We start from the raw sequence: 15,571 nt of genomic DNA on the forward strand, positions 1-15,571 counted from the left end.
TACAAGAATATAACTACTATAATACTGCCCACTATGTACAACAATATAACTACTATAATACTGCCCCCTATGTACTAGAATATAACTACTATAATACTGCCCCTAGGTACAAGAATATAACTACTTTAATACTGCCTCCTATGTACAAGAATATAACTACTATAATACTGTCCCTATGTACAAGAATATAACTACTATAATACTGCCCCTATGTACAAGAATATAACTACTATAATACTGTCCCTATGTACAAGAATATAACTACTATAATACTGCCCCTATGTACAAGAATATAGCTACTATAATACTGCTCCCTATGTACAACAATATAACTACTATAATACTGCCCCTAGGTACAAGAATATAACTACTATAATACTGCCCCTATGTACAAGAATATAACTACTATAATACTACCCCCATGTACAAGAATATAACTACTATAATACTGCTTCTTCAATGTTTGAGACCCATGCTCTAGAGTTAAAATTACAGTCATCACTGATGACATCACTTACTTTTAAACGGCTATAAATATTTTCATTTGTCCTTGAGAAGAAAAAAAAATGAAATAAAATAAAGGAACGTGTTTAAAATTATATTTTGCAAATTGTATATTAGAAGATCTCCTAAAACTCCAGTCAATCCCCATGTACCGCAGAGAGTGGTTATAGAAGCATGTCTCTCACCAGCTACCAAGAGTAATTGAGAAAACAAGATCACTGATTGCTGTTGGTGAATCAGAGAATACATTGAAAGCAGCAATCCCCTGTGAGCTTCAGACTGCTACAATCTGCCCCCAATACAAATGTGAACACATTCTGACAGTTTTTGCGATTTGCCACCAGAGGGCTCTGCACCTGACAGCTGGATGTGATGTGCAGATTATTAGGCCATCAGGGATAAAGAAAGACTAGTACAGCTCTGGGGTCTCCTGCTCATCTTATTGCGGATAATTTTTAGACCCCTGCTCAAGTCAGGACAATGGCCTTGTGACATGCTGTCTTCTCACTGACAATATGAGGTGAGTGGAAAGCTTCCTGCAGCTTCTTGAAGGTCAGCACACTTCTGTCCTAAAATACTCTGTGCTGCTGGGAGAACCCTATTACATCCTTCCCACATGACAAATGCTATCTACTACTGAAATACTCTGTGCTACAGTAATCCACTTTGTAACTTATTCTGTAACTTTCTACAAGACCAGCTCACTTCTCTTCAGCAATACTCTGTGCTGCGGGGAGACTCTGTTCCCACCACTATGAACTCTTAGTCTATCAACTCCCACAATATCAGTGAACGCCTTTCCTAAAATACTCTGTGTTGCTGTGAGAGCTTGTTACAGAAGCACTCCTCCTCACATCAAAGTTTTTATCCTTTTCATACACTGAAGTCACCTTATTATATATCACTGTGTACTTACAATTGCTCATTTTGCCTTTCTACCCACCCAATTCTTCTTTTTCCTCTGCTCTATGTAGAAACAGGAAGTCTCTGGTCCCTGCATTTATCATTCCTCTCCTGAACTCCTGACCCAGCTGCTCCCTCCTCTCCCCTGCCAGGGACTTTTGCAGTGACTCAAGACTCATACAGAGAAAATTAACCTCCTGTTTCTACCTAGAGCTTAGCAGCATTCAGCATCAGTGATTAATCATGTGATGTCATAGACCTAATGGAAAAGATAATTAGCTGGGTAGGAAGGGAAAAATGAGCAATTGTAAGTACACAGTGCTGTATAATATGATGACTGCTATATTTTAAAGGGATTCTGTCAGGTCCCTCATGCCCTCCAAACCAGCATCATTTACCTATGTATGAGAAAATTCCCTGCCTAACCAGCCCTGTGTAATGTTATTTAGTTCAATAAATGTTTTAAAAAAGCATTTATAATGTCTGCTTTCCCTATGCTAATGAGGGCTTTGACTACTCAATGGGGCGTTAGTTTCCCAAACTAGTCATGATGGCTTCCGGTCGTACGCACTGCGCCTCTAAAGCCGCGAAGCGAACACCCAGAAATAGAGCTAACTAGTCTGGGGCAAATAACGCCCCATCGACTAGTCTAAGCCCTCAATAGCATAGGAAAGACAGACAATATAAATGTTTGCTCCGAAACGCGCGTCGGGGAAGGGCTGACGGTCCTGCTCCTCTGCTAACACCTCCTGTCATATCCAGGTAATAACATTTTGTGATGATGCTTGGCTGATTGAAGCATTAGTAACCTTGTTTCTGCTGCACTCTTAAATGCTGGGAGTTAGGATAGCATGTATGCACCTTTTCTTTGGCCGATCGTCCCTGCAATATAGTGCATCTTCTTATATGAGCACTTGCTCTTATTATAGCATAGTTGCAGATGTGTCCCCAACATTACGTGGATGGATGGTTACCTTTGGTGCTAATTAGATCTATTTTCTTATGACCATTTATCTGTGTGTGATTAGTGCCCACATCACTTTATTATATTAATATACTAAATGTGTAGCTGCAGAGGTGTCCGGTCCTAATGCCCATTTTTCTGTGTGACCACTTGGAGTGTACAACATTCTTTGCCCTTACCGTTGTACTGTGTCTATTTTTACATTTTTGCATCTAATAAAGTATTGAATTTTAATGGGACCCTATGACTGTTTTTTCAGTGTTTTCTTAAAATGCGTTTTTAAACCTAATTTTTACCTAAAAAGTTATACAAGGCTGGTTAGGCAGGGTATTTACTCATACATAGGTGAATGCTGCTGGGTTTGACCTGACAGGTTCCATTTAAGAGGATAAAGATTTTAATGGGAGGAGGAGTTCTTCTTTAACTTCACTATGCCAGCACACACCTCTACTGAAATCCTCAGTGCTGCTGGGAGACTGCTCCTTCCACTATGTAACTCTCAGCATGTCACGCTCTACAAGACCATCACACTTGTCTGCTGAAATACTCTGTCCTGCTGTTGGACCCTGTTACCTTCCACTGTGCAACTAAGTCCGTCACCTGTCACAATACCGGCACACTCCTCTGCTGAAATACTCTGCGCTATCGGGAGACTGCTCCTTCCTCTGTGTAACCTCCCAGCTTGACACCTTACGCAAGAACGTTGAAATCTTCTCCTGATTATTTCGCATCATCCTATATGAGGAAAGTAAAGTGGGACCCCATCACTTCTGCGGGGGGGGGGGGGGGGCTCAGAACAGAAAATGCAGAGTTTGGAAAAATTCCATGAATTAAAATAGAAAAAAAAATTGAAGAAAATAAAAAAAAATAAAGTAAAAAAAAATAATTGTAAATTAAAACAAAAAAAAATTGAAGGCATTGGATTTCTTGAAGGCTTTTTCTCATCTGCTGCAGATCATGAGTAAGCCGCCTAATATCCCATAAGACCCTGATAACGCTCAGCCCCCTCCCCATCCGTACAGGAGATGTCCTTTACAGAGCGATTACAAGGGTCGGTTATGTAATGGAGCCGGCAGACATATTCCTCATCTCACACAATCGCAGTCTGCAGTTTGTCGCCCCCTTTTCTTCCCTCGCCCGCCCCGTGCCGAAGAAAAACACATGTCAGTCAAATGACCTAGATTTGCAAGCAAAGAAACTCTTCGGGGTTCTCAGTGCACAATTTCAGGGTAATTAGCAGACACGAGGCGCAGTGAGACAGGCGCGCAGAGGGAGCTGGCGGGAGGAGGGGGCGCATTGTGCTCCGTATCTCAGCTCTGTCTAGACACAAACTGCTGAATTGTTTCCGAAAAAGCAATTGACAGTCCAGATTTCCTCCCAGGTATCTGCCGGATGGGGATTTGTCGGAGGCGCACAAAAGAAACGGCGGTAACCCTTTCCCGGCCGGAGCCGGCGATGCGGCTCACCTGTGCCCTTATTTGGGATTAATGTGTCAGCTCTTTGCAAATTGCAGACGGCGAAATAATTACCGACGCGCTATGCGGCAAATGGCTTTGATGGGAGTCATTGAAAAGAAGAAGGCGCTGGGATAACGTAACTTCCCCAGTGCCGGGGGGCGACCGAAATAGACAGCAAGCGAAAAACCAAAATAGAGTTTAATGCAGAAGAAAGTGACGCACTTCCAGAAGCCTCACCGCGGACAGCGCCATTTTGTTCACCTTGAATAACCTGTCGGCTTAATGGAGCCGTGATACAAAGCCTAAAACCGCTTTCCTAACATAGCGTTGTGTAATAATGTCATGTATTGTTCCCTGTTATCAGTCATTGAGGCTGGCTATAGAGCAGGTGGATATGAGGTAGTGCTCGCCGCTATCAGCCATTTAAGACTGGGGAGATGCTCTAACTCTAGTGTTCGATAGGAAGAATAGACATCTCACTGCCCCCATCACAACTATTCTAGAAAAGCATTGCCCCCATAACAGTGACAGACACAAGTCCTATCATCACTGACACCCATAATGCCCTAATATCAGTGGCAGAAAAGTGTCTCCATAACAATGACAGCCATAATGCCTCCATAACAGTGACAGACACAGTGTCCCATTATCAGTGATAACCATAATGCCTCCATAACAGTGACAGACACAGTGTCCCATTATCAGTGATAACCATAATGCCTCCATAACAGTGACAGACACAGTGTCCCATTATCAGTGATAACCATAATGCCTCCATAACAGTGACAGAAAAGTGGCCCATAACAGTGACAGCCATAATGCCTCCATAACAGTGACAGACACAGTGTCCCATTATCAGTGATAACCATAATGCCTCCATAACAGTGACAGACACAGTGTCCCATTATCAGTGATAACCATAATGCCCCAATATCAGTGACAGAAAAGTGGCCCATAACAGTGACAGCCATAATGCCTCCATAACAGTGACAGACACAGTGTCCCATTATCAGTGATAACCATAATGCCCCAATATCAGTGACAGGAAAGTGCCCCCATAACAGTGACAGACACAAGTCCCATCATCACTGACACCCATAATGCCCCAATATCAGTGACAGAAAAGTGCCTCTATAACAGTGACAGCCATAATGCCTCCATAACAGTGACAGACACAGTGTCCCATTATCAGTGATAACCATAATGCCCCAATATCAGTGACAGAAAAGTCCCCCATAACAGTGACAGACACAGTGCCTCCATAACAGAAATAACCACACTGCCACTATAACAGTGACAGCCATAATGTGCCATAAAACTGACTGTCTTGTTCCCCCACAACAGTGACAACTTCAGTGCTTAAAAAATAGGCCATATTATTCTGTTTTCCTGTAAGCTCTCAGGCAGCAGCATCTCACTTCTCCCTGCTGCCTTCTGCATTGTCCGTGCTCTGCTTAAATGGAATATCATACCCTATTATATCCACTGTGCAGTCACTAAATTGCAGTGCATCATGGGATACCATTTTAGGGATACATCTGTAACCCAAGGTGCTGATTGATTCCATATCACGAGCAGCAGACTTATGAATACAGCTCTGGATGTGACTAGAGCATAAGACCTGTTGTAACTCAAGAGCTGTATAAGATGGTTGAACAAGGCAATATTAAATTTGCCCAACAAGATATGGTCATTTAATTAAAGAGCCTTAGTTATATTCCCAGAGGCTTCCAGTAGATGTGTGAATGCAGCTTTGGATGTGATTGGAGCATATAACATAATGTCATATGTATCCCATGTATTGGGAATCTTTCAGTATTGTATTGCTTATGTTATACTGCTATGTAATCAGGTTTGCCTTTTAGAAGTTTGTCCTCCCTCTCTCCCTGTTTGCTTCACTCCCTTCTTCCTCATGCTGTATATGTCAGCCATGTTATGAGGTTCATTTCTTGCATCTATGGTTCTGAATAATCTTTTTACCTACTATAATTGTGCATAACTACAAGAATTCTGCTTGAAAATAAACCTTCTGGAATCTTCAAACGTGCCTCTGCAGTAGAGTCAAACTATCTGATGAAATCTCTTAGTATGAGTACTGGTACATAGAGATACCTATAGAAACAGAGTCTCAAGAACAGTAGAGCAAATAATTTGCAGTTTACTTCAATTTAATTCAATTCAAAGAAGCTTTATTGTCAGGACTAAATACACATTAGTTTTGCCAAAGCAAGTGTACAGAAGGGATAGGGACTATAGGGATGTTAGGGGCTGTAGGAAAGGTGGATGGGGGCAGATCCAGGATGGGGGCTATAGAAGTCTATGGCATAGGGAAGGTGGATGGGGGCATGGGGGCAGATCCAGGATGAGGCTATAGAAGTCCATGGCATAGGGAAAGTGAATGGGGCAGATCCAGGGTGGGGGCCATAGAAGTCCATGGCATTTCATAGTCCTCTTTCTCGCAATCTATGACATTCGCTCACATATTGCACCGCTATCTCCACTGCTCTCTTCTTCCCCCAGCAGGATATATGTTTTCTCTTCCTCTTTCATGGTGATTATCATTATATGTAGGTGTAACCTGAGAAAACATGGTATTATGCTCATCGGAAGGCTACAGAGTAAAGGCAAAGCAGTCAACAAGTGCTCAGCTCCTCTGGGAACTCCTTTAAGACTGTTGGAAGTCATTCCAGGTGATGACTTGATCAAGATGGTTGAAAAAAAAGTGGTGTAAAAATGTTATCAGGCTAAAAGGAGGGCACTTTGAGGAATCTAAGGTTTAACACATATTCTGTTTTTTTCCCCATGTGCTTCTTTACCCCTTATTTCATGTTTTCATATGTGGTTTTGCTGCCTTCTATCTGAATCTACAATGTGCACATTCCAATAAAAACAAGGAAAACCATTGCATGAACTGGTATGCCCAAACTTTTGACCAGTACTGTATATTCAGTTCTTGAAGGTGATGTGTTGGAAGCCGGAATAATGGGCAACTGTAAGAATCTGAGAGACTCTGACAAGGAACAAAATGTGATGTCTAGTAGACTGGGTCCAAAACGTCAGGTGCGGTGTTCCTGGTAGATAGTGGTTGGTACAGACCAAAAGTGATCCAATGAAGGACATCCGGTGGCAGGATCATGGATGACTCATTAATGAGCAGTGGGAGAGAAGTCTAGTCCATTTGATCTGATCCCACCCAATGGTGAATCTGACATATATGACTAATCTAATGCTGGATATGATAGGAAGGTGTCAGATCACATAGAACATTGCAGTTTGTGTGTTTGGGGCTCTGTAGACACAGACCCCATCCATTGTCAGTTTCTTTATTGATGCACTGGAGAATAAGAACTGAACTATCCCACATTCCAAAGACATACTGATAGGGAATTTACAGTATATTGTGAGCCCCATCGGGGACAGTGCCAATAATGTCTGTAAAGCACTGTGGAATTATTGGTGCTACATAAGCAAGTAAAATAAATAAACTATGGGGCAATGAAGAAGGCAACATAGTCTGGTGAATTAGGATTTTTTTTTTACATCATGTTGACCCCAGATGTGTGTGCTTCACTTACTTGGGGCAGTGGCAGAGAGATGTTCTTCTAAGAAACCTTGGGACCTGGCTGTTACACACCTGTCCCGGGTCTGGGCTCTGCTCTCTTCATACCAGTCCGCTTTACTTTTTTGTGCTCCATGTTGGGCTTTGCAAGTAGACTTGTGTGCTCTCATGTGTTGACCATCCAAGCCTATATTAGGGCCTACTAAGACACACACTTGCATCTTGGAATTAAGTGTTTTAGTTTGTCTGTGGTCTCCGGGACATCTCCTGTCTGCCTGTGGCTCCTGGTACCTCTGCTTCCTGTTCCCGGTCTTGCAGGACATCTATTACCTGTCTGAGTTTCCTACATGCCTCATCTGCCTGCTGCATGGATGCCCATGGCCCAAGTACCCAACCAAACCTTGGCCTTTGAGGATCCAGTTCACCAAATGAGCCTAACACTGGCATCATGTGGATGTGACACATACCACCTCCCCTAACATTTTACAGACCAAGTACCCCTCTTATGGCAGTGGTATTCCTTAATAGCAGTTTCCTCTTTCAGCAGCATAACTCTAATGCCACACTGCTAAAAGTGGTCAGGAAGGGTCCAAGGAACATGATAAAGAGGACAAGATTAAGACTCGTCCCCAAATTCCCCAGATCTCAGCCTCACAACTTACAAAATGTAGAGGACTTGCTCCAAATATTTTGGTGTCAGTTACCGCCGGACCCCTCCAGAGGACATGCCTTGGCGGGTCCGAGTGGTTTTGAATGCACCTACACAGTATTATGCAGACAGTTGTAATCTTATAGCTGATAGATGTGTGTTTATGCATACCATTAAGACTTGCGGTATTTCTATGCAGGTTTATAAATGCAGCTCTGGATGTGACATGCTAAGTAAAGCACAGTATGAACAGAATTACTTAACTTTCTATGTAGCTGGAGCCGCAGCTGAAAAGTCCTCCTTCAGCTCAGACGCATGTCCCGGTGTGTATGGCTGGAGATTGCATTGAGCAGCCACCTCCAATCCATCCCATTACACATAATGACACTGCACAGACAATATGAATGTATTGATTAAACATTTTTACTTTCTGCGTCTTATCAGCCGGGAAGGAGAGCGCTCAGAGCTGCTGGGTTGGGTATTAGCTCAGACGGATAAAATCTTTAGCGGTGACAGAGCCGCTTGGCGCTCTTCTCTAGAGATCTGACCTTTCGGTAGAAAATGTTTAGAAACCAACGTGACTATTGAAAACTGTTCTTTCAGCAGACGCCCCCTTGTGCTAATAATTACCAGGCGCACGGGCGGCAGGATAAATAACAAGACGGCACGCCACTATTTATTCCTATATAAAAGCCACGACTCTTAATTAACCCTATAGGTGTGTGGGAGGAACGGCCCCTGTGGAGTGTCCGGGCCAGAACCAGAGGAGCCGTCATCTGAGTTCCGGGGGAAACTGTTCCCAGGGGACAGGATTCGAGGACGGACCGTTGTGACTGACAGGTGGGCTGGGGGAGGAACCGGTATAAAGGAGGCGGGGAATTCCCCAGACGATGAGTCAGCAGACTGGGACAGACACAGCAGGAGAGCGTGGGAGCGACTGCCAGCTAAAGTGACTCACCATCGCCAGGGAGGACGCCGACTGAGGACTCCAGAGGGACGGTATCCAGAGAGCCGTCCGAGACATGTTGCCCCTCTCCATCCCGCGGCCACTGCGGCCCCAGCATGGCCCGCGGCCACCGTCACCTCCCCTCTGCCCGCGGCTGTGGCCGCCTCCCCTGACCTTGTGACCACGACTGTCCGGCTCCGGTCTGCAGCAGGAGCCGGGCCTCTCTTGATCGTGGACTCCCGGTCGCAGCCGGTAGCTGCGCAGGTGGCCTGTCACTCGCCACTATACATCGCTGCCGCCTGCCCAGGTCCAGGCGCTGAGGCCCATCCGTCTAAGGACTCCGCCGGGGCCTGTGGGGCTCCAGTGTCCTCAGCGTGCCAGAGAGCGCGAAGACTGTGTCAACACCTCAGCAACTGGGCCCAGCAACTATTTCGCTGAAAGACCACCAGCCCGTACGACGAGGGACATCTGGACGGCTAAGTAGACTCTAGACTTAAGGACCTGTAGTCGGCCAAACTGCAGCCCTATAGTGACCGGCCATTGCCGGGAGTAGTCGTGTGCGGCATTACTGTGTTTGCTTGTTTAGAGCCCCTGCGTGGGCAACCTGTGTTACCCCTGTTTTGGTGATCAGGCCGTGACTGAGGAAAGTCCCATCAAGTCCCATAAACGTATTCTTAAAAAGCACCATAGTTGTCTCGTGACTCAACACTGCATCCTGCGTACCTGCGAGCACCACTGGTGCAAGGTGAGGGGAAGTGCAGACAGCAGGTTTGGGGTTAACAGTGCCAGGGACCAAGGTAGGCATCACCTCCCAGCACACACGGGCAAGAGCCGAGGCCCTGAGCGTGTGGGGAGGCCACTTGCCATCAGGGTCAATGGCATGCTAAGAGGCCTGTGAATTGTGGGAGCCCAGTACCAGCATGGGCGCTGTCACTGCTCCCCCCTTCACCCTTCATTGTGCTTTAAACTGTTTGAAATACTTGCCTCTCCCTGTTCCTCCACAGCTTCGGTCTCTTCTACATCTTCTGACTCTGTGGGACAGAGGGCGCAATGACGTCACTGCAGTATGCCCTCTGCACTGAACAGTGCAGAGAGTCAGAAGATGCAGAAAAGACCGGAGCTGCAGTCATCAAGGAACGAGGAGAGGTGAGTATTTGATTATTTATTTTTTATGTTTGAAGCATTATGTGGAGCCCAATATGTATAAAGCATTATAAGGGGTATTGGGGCCCATTCTATATAGAGCATTATATGGGGCACATTCTGTATGAAGCATTATAAGGGGTATTGGAGCCTTTTCTGTATAGTGCAATACAGTATATGGGGACCATTCTGTATGGAGCATTATATTGGTTCCACTATTTTGTATGGAGAAATACGATTGCGTCTCACAAAATTCGAATATCATCAGAAAGTTCATTTATTTCAGTTCTTCAATACAAAAAGTGAAACTCATATTATATAGAATCAGTACAAACAGAGTGATCTATTTTAACTATTTATTCTTGTCATTCTTGATGATTATGGCTTATAGCCAATGAAATCTCAAACGTCATTATCTCAGTAAATTAGAATACTTTTTAACACCAGTTTGAAAAAATGATTTTAAAATCCGAAATGTTGGCCTACAGAAATGTATGTTCCGTAGGCCAAGCTTCCCCTGCTGCACGCTGTGTCTTCCCGCCAAGTCTCCCCGCTCTTTCCCGCGCCCAGGCTCTTTTATCTTAGTCACACCCCCTGCTGTCAAGTGCAAAGGTCAGTCCGGGTTGCAAACCCTTCCCCCAGACAACAATGGTGACAGCCCCGACAGTTCCGCAACAGGCGCAAGCGAGGTACCTCGAGACTGGTCCATCTGCTTACACGTACATTGTGTTTAGTGCAAGTGTCTCTATGCTTGCTTTCACTATGTGGTGCTCATAATACTATACGGAGGACTATGTGGTGCCTATAATAATGTATAGAGGAGTATACTGTCCAATCCAAAATGAAAAGTCTGCAGCCACTTGGATTGCAGACTTTTAAATCCCCCATGGTACTCATTGTTCACTGCTAGGATTCGCCGGTATCTGAGCTATTGTAGAATTTACAATAGATATCACTCATGTAATGTAAGAAGTAAGTGAAATTTTTGACGTTGTACTATACATATATTTCTCTGCTGTATCTGTGCATCATGAAATGTGGTATGTGTTAGAGGAGCCCACTGAGTCTCTTTCGACCAGGGCCCACGAAAACCTGCAGTGATCAATGTGCACTGTTGAGACTTTGCTGTACACATGTATAATTTAGAGGTACTGTAGTTCTAATCAGGGGCTGGTTGGAAATTTTTAGCCGAGAGGGCAAGCACACAGCACTGGACAATTTACCTATATGTAACGCAGAGATATTTCTGTTGAACATATACAGCTGAAACTAGAAGTTTACATACACAATATAAAAAGGCACATATGCATGTTTTTCTCAATATTTGACATGAAATTAGAATAAACCTTTCCTGTTTTAGGTAAGTTAGGATTACCATAATTATTAATATTTGCCAAATGCCAGAATAATGAGAGAGAGAATGTTTTAAGGCAGGGGTGGGCAACTAATTTTCCCGAGGGGGCCACATGAGAGACCATGACTGTTGTGGAGGGCCGAACCAATAGCTTGAAGTTAATTCTACTCAATATTAATTTATTAATATTAATTGTATCACTTAATATTCAGCAGAATTAAGTATGCTGACACCCCCCTATATATCTTTAACCCTCCCACAGCCCCTTATATACAGCATGAGCCTCACACAGCCTACTACATATGTGGCATGAGCCCCACACAGCCTCCCTATATACGGCATGAGCCCCACACAGCCTCCCCATGTACAGCATGAGCCCCATACAACCTCCCCATGTACGGCATGAGCCCCACACAGCCTCCCTATATACGGCATAAGCCCCACACAGCCTCCCCATGTACAGCATGAGACCCACACAACCTCCCCATGTACGGCATGAGCCCCACACAGCCTCCCCATGTACAGCATGAGCCCCACACAGCCTCCCTATATTCTGCATTTGGCCCACACAGCCTCCCCATGTACAGCATCAGCCCCACACTGCCTCCCCATGTACAGAATGAGCCCCCACAGCCTCCCGATATATTGATTAAACCCCACACAGCCTCCCCATATATTGCATGACAGTATACAGCCTTCCCATAGCCTCCCCATGTGCAAGTCACCCCCATAGAATCCCCATGTGCTGCATGTCACCCCCATAGAATCCTCATGTGCTGCACGTCACCCCCATAGAATCCCCATGTGCTGCACGTCACCCCCATAGAATCCCCATGTGCTGTACTTCACCCCCATAGAATCCCTATGTGCTGTACGTCACCCCCATAGAATCCCTATGTGCTGTCACCCCCATAGAATCCCCATGTGCTGTCACCCCCATAGAATCCCCATATACTGTTGGGTTGCCCTCGCACACCCAGGGCAGCGGAGTACTCGGTCCTGGGCCATTGTCGAGGCGGGAATGTGTCGCAGCAGCGGTGACCCGGTCCGTGGCCCTGGGCGCCCAATATCAATGGCTGTGATGTTAATGGTGTTAAAGTTTATATGAATAGTTCGTGACACCACCCGTAGTGTTTGGCAAGTAAGGTGGTAAGCCAACGCTGCATGCAGATCCGCTGGGACTGATCGTGTGGTGCAGCAGAGATGGTATAGCTCCCCACAGGTGGAGCTGTAGTCCCAGGGCAGTGTAGGTGCAATGGATGAGGAGAGGCGCAGAATGGTATGGAGGCTGGTACCCAGGTGTAGTGGTGCTGGAATAACTGGAGGACACCAGAGTATGCGGTTCCAAAGCTTTACTCACTGTTTGCAGTTCACACAACTGCCTGCCTCCGTACTGTGTTTTTCCAGGTCAGGGCTCCAGCCAACCTCCAGGCAGGATAGGATTCTCCCTTCCACACTCCGTCAACATGTACCTTACTGAACGACTCCTCCAATGCGCCTTTAGGTGCGAAGCACTCCAGTACTTAGTTACCCTAGAATGCCTCTCTCTAGGTATTCCTAGTCTTTACTAGTATGACAGACAGCTGTAGCCTGCATCGGGGACTCCACTCTGCGTCCCGGCTCTCTATTCAGTTGCTGTTGTGTCCCAAGTCTATGATGGGAGCAAGGCGATAGCGGCTCACTACTCCTCCAGTGTCTGTTGCCGGACATAAAGATTCAATCAACTGGGCCCCGGCCTTTGCGCTCTCTGGACTGGAAGGGTTCTCTCTCTTTCTCAACCTGCTTCCCACCGTCCTTCTATTCTCCTTCGTTCCGATCTGTTTCTCTCTTATGGAAGGTTAGGTTATCGATCTTATCAGTCTCTTTCTCTGGTCTTTCTCGTGCCAGCAGCCCAGATCACTGGGACCTGCTGAAGCACGTCCCTCAGACACCTATCTTCTCTCTTCTCTCTCCTCTAACCAACTAACTACTAACTCTCACTCTTCCCTCTCTTTTATAGCTAACTCCACCCGCCTCCCCAGCACCTCTCGTGTTATGAAGCCAGGGACCACAAAAGGCACCCTATGACCTTTCCAGCATAAAGCATGGATGGGTCCCTGCTGAACTATCCTGTGTGTGGGGTGCAGGTGTTGGAATGCGGAAAGGAGCTCCCAGCCTACCTGGATGGTGGGGCACTACACCTTAGGAGAAGGTGCAGTACCTCTGTGGCGACTGAAGCCTCAGGAGCGCCACATACCCCCCGTTAAACACAGCACGTCCGCGGGCTGTAAGACAACAAAAGGTACAATACAGGAACACACAAAAAAATTTTCAAATGCTTTTCAACAATACTTATCTAATCTTCCTAATGTAGGAGGCACATTTCTTAAACGTTACAAACAGGTTAACTTCCTATCTTAGCATCAAAAATTTACTTAAGTGCAATTCCTAGTTCAAAGTGCTATACTCAACACATTTTCTTTATTACATTTTCTATCAGTTACTCTCTTTTTCTTTTGCTCTCTCTACTGGACGCAAGACACTGACCATCTACGCTTGGCCTGTCACCTGTCACTTTCAATTCTTCAGTCTTTATTCAATTCTCACATTCTATCTCAAAACTTTTCTAATTCTCTGTATCAAATATTCTATAAAAGACATTTACTTTTCATAAGACATAACATTATCAAATACGTTATCCTAAAACATTCAAAATTCTTGTAAGGTGCTGAACACTGCTCCCAGCCGGGCTTTCTTGCAGTGTCCCTTGAGGTAGACATCATTCTTCGAAAAATGTGTCCATGCAGAAACATTATCTTCGCAAAGAGTCTCTTTATGTAAAACCAAGAGAGAGCACCCAAAGGGGAGCAAACTATTTACAAGAAAGTTTTGGCTCACACAGCGTTCATGATCTCCACAGTTCCATTTGTAGAAAAACACCGCCAATCAAAAGCAGGCAACAAAAGTGCTACCGGAAAAACATGATAGCAAACAAGGCACAACTGGTGCAAACAAACCCTCCTGGGTAACGGGTAACGAGATTTAGTAAATGTAATTTTTCAATTGTGGTCCCCTCCTGGGGTTCAGGAAGCTGAACCATCACCATATTCGAGATAATCATTGACTATTTTTAGGTAGTCCTCTTCCCACGGTGTCAAGCCAGGGATCTTTGGTTTGGGCTGCTGAACTGGAGGTGTTGCAAGAGCAGCCTGGTTCCTAGGATCAGGTACCTGAGCAGTCTGAGTGGTACCGGTGGATGGAGGGGCATTGACTGGTTTCGATGGCAGGTACCTCTCGATGAACTCTGCAGGGATACGTCGTACATTCAGGGCGTACCACCCCCGGAGTCCTTCATGCCGGGTGAAAGTCACATACTCCCCAAGCTGCAGGTCTCTATCTGGATGCCCTTTCCTCAGATGGGACTCCACATCCCGCCGGTTGAAGAACAGGTCACCAATGAGCTTGGGGTCCGCGATGAATCCAAAACCCCTCTCCTTATTCACATTCAGCACCTGCCCCCATCCGGCTGCATCCCGGGGGCGATGATGACCTGCACGGGCCCTCTCCTTCTGGGCCAGATCCGGGCCCAACACAGCCTGCTTCCTCTGCTCCCTCTCCCAGTACTCCGCTGCCAGCTTTGTAATGGTAGCTCGGCAATAGGCCTCATTCTGCTCCTCCCGGGACCTGCTTTCACCAACAGCACCAGCATCCCGGTCCCAGACCAGATCCAGGACGACCTGGCCAGCCGCTGCGACTGCGGTACACCCCAGGGCCTTCCCAGGTGGAGGAACATCCGACATACCAGGGGCCTCCTGGCGGTGCGGTTTCTGCTCCGATGCAGGCGGTGACGGAGCGGATGGTAGCTTCGGGTCCATGGGGGGCTTCGGTCGGGACCTGCGCAGCCGCAACAGGTCCGAGCGGGAGCATGGTCTCAGCTCCCGGGTCCTCCGGTGACTTCTTTGGGTGAGCGGGACGCAGCCGCACGGACAGCGTGGAGGTGAAAGTTAATGCTGCCGGGGAGCAGTCTGGTGCGGCAGCGGCAGGTACCGATGGAGAGGGTACCGATGATGTAGGCCCCGCCGGGGCGCGCTGCCGTCTCAGCCTCTCCAGCGC

The 15,571-nt window shown here is 46.2% G+C and overlaps 1 protein-coding gene across 4 annotated transcripts in view; it reads right to left on the minus strand.

Annotated features, from left to right (window-relative positions):
- Positions 1-15,571, minus strand: part of LOC141094764 (uncharacterized) — a 169,140-nt gene that overhangs the window by 24,650 nt on the left and 128,919 nt on the right. Inside the window, exon 1 of one of the 4 annotated variants that reach the window (XM_073580698.1) lies at positions 519-778. The exons of the other annotated variants lie outside the window; for them this stretch is intronic. The gene's annotated coding sequence lies outside the window, so the exon portion shown is untranslated. Of the gene's footprint in view, positions 1-518; positions 779-15,571 lie in introns of those variants that run through there. 4 annotated transcript variants of the gene reach the window in all.

The sequence above is a fragment of the Dendrobates tinctorius genome, unplaced genomic scaffold (assembly GCF_039654945.1).
Source record: "Dendrobates tinctorius isolate UK_male_01 unplaced genomic scaffold, ASM3965494v1 ptg000065l, whole genome shotgun sequence".
NCBI lineage: Eukaryota > Metazoa > Chordata > Amphibia > Anura > Dendrobatidae > Dendrobates > Dendrobates tinctorius.